Genomic DNA, 5,000 nt, shown 5'->3' on the forward strand with positions numbered 1-5,000 from the left:
CCGCCTGCCTTGGGGTGCGCCTGCTATGGCTGCCAAGGCGCATCTGCTTCTGCTCCCGGCTGTCATTTCGGTGGCCTGGCGGTTCGAAGGCGGAGGGCGCTACGTGCTGTCGAATTCCTGCAGATGTAGCGGTGTTTCCCGGGGCTATCTTGACCGCTTGGTATTTCTCGATCAGTTTAGCACTGACGACGAAAGCTATTGATAAATGAGGAATAAAAAAAAGCTATTGATAAATGAGGAATAAAAAAATCGTTTGAATTTCATTACGTACCTTAATAAGGCGTTTTAAACAGGGAAAGTTCTTGCCTGAAATCTCAAGCGTTTTTCTTGCTAACTCATGCATTTCGCTTGCTTTCTCAAGCGACCTTCGTAGATGGCTAGACTTGCGCTTGTTAAGCGGTGGACCGTCACCATGGCAACGGCGTCGGTCGCGTCCCGTACTGGTCACGATCCTTCGAATGCGGGCGTTGGCCAGGAACTCCGCTTAATATCCTACCATATAATTTTTTTCACGGTATCTGATTCTGTAATTTTCTTAAAATCATATTCAAAGTAACTGAAATTAACTGAAAACGAAAGGAGATAATGGAGATTATGGGAATAAAAAGTGTTTTACTTATAAATAATAAATTATTTACCTCTTATTGTTAAACTTCTCGTCTCTAAATCGAGAATATATCTGCTATTCTATGAAATAAAGAATATTTCAAGTGAAAAAAGTCTGAGAAATTCTAGCAACATTCTTCTCTTGATATTGTATTCGATGATTTCTTATATTTAACCTCATAAAATCGGATATATGGGAATGGGTAGGCCTATATTTTAATTCAGGGATGTTCATTTGTTTTGATAACGCGTCAGAATGAAAGGTATGTCAATCGGAAGTGTGTGTCATTGTTTTAGAGGCACTTTATATGAATATAGGAGAAAATATTGCGCTTTGTTAAGATGTTTGGGTAGATTTACTTGATGCGGCGCTAGCTTGTCAGCTGTTTTGAATTGCGCGCTCAAACTGTTACCAACCGCCAGTGAAATAAACTCCACCCTCGACTTCTGCATAGGTTAACTCTTTCCAAAATTGTTGGTGGGAATATTGCTTTTAAAACCCAAATATGTATATTTTGCGTGTTATTTTGATATTTCTATGCTCGTCAAGAACAGTTATGATTTGTACTTTATATAAAGACACTTCCACACGTCTGGCATCACTGAATATGCCTGTTCAGTGATGCCAGACATGTGGCATCACGGGGCAGCGCTTGGCATATCGGCAAGAATTCCTGCCCAGGCGCTCCCCTGCTTTAACTATATGAAAAGTCTTCTTTCAAGAACACGTCTGCATCTTGCGACCCATCAGGTGTCAAAAGATTCCTATCGTTATCTACTAACGAATTATAGCAGAAATATTCTACGTAATTAATGAATAAATGCAATATGAATGTTCTATTCTTGTTATGATCACCACTGTCGCTGTATGTCATTCTTGATATCTTTATTCATTATTATTATCCTTATTGTATTATTATTTATCATTATAATATCAAACATCACCAATACATGGATAAAACCTTTAGAAATAATGATATATAATAAGAATGTGGAAGTCGAGTAAATTATGCCAATGCAGTAAAATATTTGCTTTAAGGACCATAAAATCATGACCCTAAATCCTAGCACGTGCAGTGGCATCAGTTGCAAGCCATTCAGATCTCAATTACTATATAATCATACTACTTCTCATTCATGTAAAAAAAAAAAAAAAAAAAACGGCCATGAAACAGCTGATTTCCTTTATGCGGTACGATATTTCGACGCGTTGGAACTTCGTACGTCCGGTAACGTCGATGCCCCGCCCACTGACTTGAAATAATTGCAAGTATCTGGGCGTTGCAGATAAAGTATATATATATGTGTGTGTGTGTGTGTGTGTGTGTGTGTGTGTGTGTGTGTGTGTGTGTGTGTGTGTGTGTGTGTGTGTGTGTGTATATATATGCGCGTGTGTGTATGTTTGTTTGTTTGTGTGTGTGTGTGTGTGTGTGTGTGTGTGTGTGTGTATATACATTATATATATATATATATATATATATATATATATATATATATATATATATATATATATATATATGCGCGTGTGTGTATGTTTGTGTGTGTGTGTGTGTGTGTGTGTGTGTGTGTGTGTGTGTGTGTGTGTGTGCATATACACATATATATGTATATATACATATACATACATATGTAAATATGTACACATATGTGTACGTATAATGTGTATATATAGCCGATTTTTAGTGTCTGAAAAGTTAAGTTAATCAGTAATATACTTTTTTTTAAGAAAGAGAAGACACACAAGCACCATGGAACTAAAACTTTACCTATTGCAGAAAAATTTATTATAAAATATTAATAGAAGATATATATATTCCAAATTCAAATATAATAAATTCAAAATAAATCCTAAGTGGTGTTGAATACCCTTCCTACAGATTTGCGTCCGGGTCCAGTCAGCTGTGACGACGCTCCTCAAAAAGCAACAATAATATTTCGTACATTTTCGTTCACTCTCCCCACCCAGATTTAACCATTTTTATTTCTTTTTCTCCTATCTTAGCACTACCATCAACATCGATAGTAACACCTATATAAATTCGTCAAATAAGTATATAAGCTGTGTATTTCAATTTAAAAAAAATATATATTAATAGATATAACCCGACACTGGGTCTGATACAATATGATCCAGAGACGAAGTCCAGCGGGAAAAAAAACGAACCACGGCCATATATATTCTCTTCCAGGGATGAGCTGATCCAAGACTAAATGGGACGAGGGAGTGACGGCTTCAGTGTGCAGTCTGAATTCGTAGAGAAAGGGTTAGGGCTTCCCTGTCGGCTGAGAAACGTTGCCCCGCGTGTGTGTGTGTGTGTGTGTGTGACGTTTCTTCCCGACTTCATCAGCTGTGTTCCTCGTGTGGCTGAATATCTCTCGTTGTTGTTGTTTTTCTCTCTCTCTCTCTTTTTATAGCACTGTAAGCTCGAGAGAAGGGTGGCCTTGCTTATCTTCTTGGGTTTGGCCTTCAAGTATTAAAAGAGATAACGGCAGGGGTTTTGTCGTTGGCGAAGCTTGTGTTTAACATCAGCAGGATTTTGAAGAGTGGAGTACACGTGTGTGTGTCTAGTGTGGAGGGTCGTTGCGTGGACACTCAAATAAGCCAGCGTGAGTCACACTTCACTTAACTCACACTTGTGTAGTAGGTACGTTTTCTGTGACGTATGTAGATCTGTTGGTGTTCTGTAACGTACGTTGATGTGTTCGTGTTGTCTAACCTCGTAGATCTGTATCTGAGCTGCAGGTAGATTTCCTGTACATATATTGTGATCTATTATGCATTTTTTATTAGAAAATCTGCTTTACTATATGTTGTAAAGTGTGTAAATATATGCTTGTGTTGTAATACCTGTACATCTTTAAATGTGTTTGAACATCGTTATATCTTATCAGTTTTATATATCTGAACAGATGATACAATAGTAGATATGTAGATGTATATGCAAGAACATGTGTTAGTAAAACCGGGTTGACAAGGGAAACGTAAAATAGAAAAATGAGATTAAACATAGACGCCAACAGACAGGAAGCCGAGAGATGAGTAGGATAAAATGACGCAATATCCGTTTGTATAAAAGAAGGAAAAAATGTACATCAAACTTCTGTTACAGAAAACACGATTCATATAATATTAAGTTGACATAACTCTATATATCGTGTATGTCGTAGCGAGCGAGTTGTTAAGCAAGGTCATCTAGAATGCACAAGTGGGTGACCTTTTCGGTCGCTGCTGAATATGAATTAAAGTTTTGCTCGTAATATTCCACGTGATATTTATAGACCATCTGTTAATTTCTTTTTTAATGCCCTATAATTTCGCATATGCCATGCTTTTCTTGCCTGTCGAAAACAATCTTATTATAATCAAGAAATCGTATAAAGATTTAGTTTTCTTGTAATTTTAAATTTTTAAAAGTTTATACATATTTTTTTCTTTGATTGTTTAGAGGGACTTGGGTGTCGTTAGAAAAAAAAATAGGTATTCGAAAAGTTGTTAGATAAGATGCATGATAAATTTCAGTATCTGAAATGTTAGTGATAACGAATATCTCAAGTTTAGTTACCCCTTATTAATATTCATAGAAAACTATTTGCATGATACATTCTCTCTTTCGCATTTGCAAGGGTAACTATTTCAATGTCATTCATATTATTTTTCCACAAACAAGAAAAGCAAATATATAATTTGACCACCTTATGGAAAACAAAAGAAAATTGAAGTGTCTTATGCCCTGCAGTTGAAAATCACTGTACTCTAATAAAGCGACAGCAATCTTATCTGATAAGGAAATAATACTAGTTTTTAACTGATATGTAGATGTCTTAGTGATCTGTTTTACGAGCTTCAGAAACTGCCAAATTTCCCGTCCAAAATTATTCCATAAGTTTGTCAAGTCCGGAACCAAATTAGATTAGATATGTAAATGATCAATAGTTTGGAAATTGTGAATTTGCGAATGAATTTATGATATTCGAAATTCCAACCACATTTATTTTGTTAATGGTTGAACGTCAAAACCAAAAAACTAACAAAAATAATACCTAAAAGTGTGTGTGTGTGTTTGTGTGTGTGTGTGTGTGTGTGTGTGTGTGTGTGTTTGTTTGTTTGTGTGAGTGTGTGTATGTATGTGCGTGTGTGGGTGTGGGTGTGAGTGTGTGTGGATGCGTGTGTGTGTGTGTGGATGCGTGTGTGTGTGTGTGCGCGCGTGTGGTTTTGTGTGTGTGTGTGTGGCGTGTGGTTGTGATTGAATGTGTGTGTGTATTTTCTTTTTTTTCATTATTGCTAATCGTAAAATATCTCTTTTAAACTATCCATCTAAACCTTTTCAGTTAACGAGAACTAATAGAATCAAAATGCAGATGTTCCTTTGAAATTATGCTTGTAGAATAAAATA

At 36.3% G+C, this 5,000-nt stretch overlaps 1 protein-coding gene across 3 annotated transcripts in view; it reads left to right on the forward strand.

Moving 5' to 3' along the window:
- The first annotated feature begins 2,837 nt into the window (after positions 1–2,837).
- The window catches only part of LOC113805350 (guanine deaminase), a 19,201-nt gene continuing 17,038 nt past the window's right edge, over positions 2,838–5,000 (forward strand). Inside the window, exon 1 of one of the 3 annotated variants that reach the window (XM_070139569.1) lies at positions 2,838–3,251. The gene's annotated coding sequence lies outside the window, so the exon portion shown is untranslated. The remainder of the gene's footprint in view (positions 3,252–5,000) is intronic. The other 2 variants (XM_070139567.1, XM_070139568.1) reach the window with 2 other exon arrangements.

The sequence above is a fragment of the Penaeus vannamei genome, chromosome 3, assembly GCF_042767895.1.
Source record: "Penaeus vannamei isolate JL-2024 chromosome 3, ASM4276789v1, whole genome shotgun sequence".
Classification (NCBI taxonomy): Eukaryota; Metazoa; Arthropoda; class Malacostraca; order Decapoda; family Penaeidae; genus Penaeus; species Penaeus vannamei.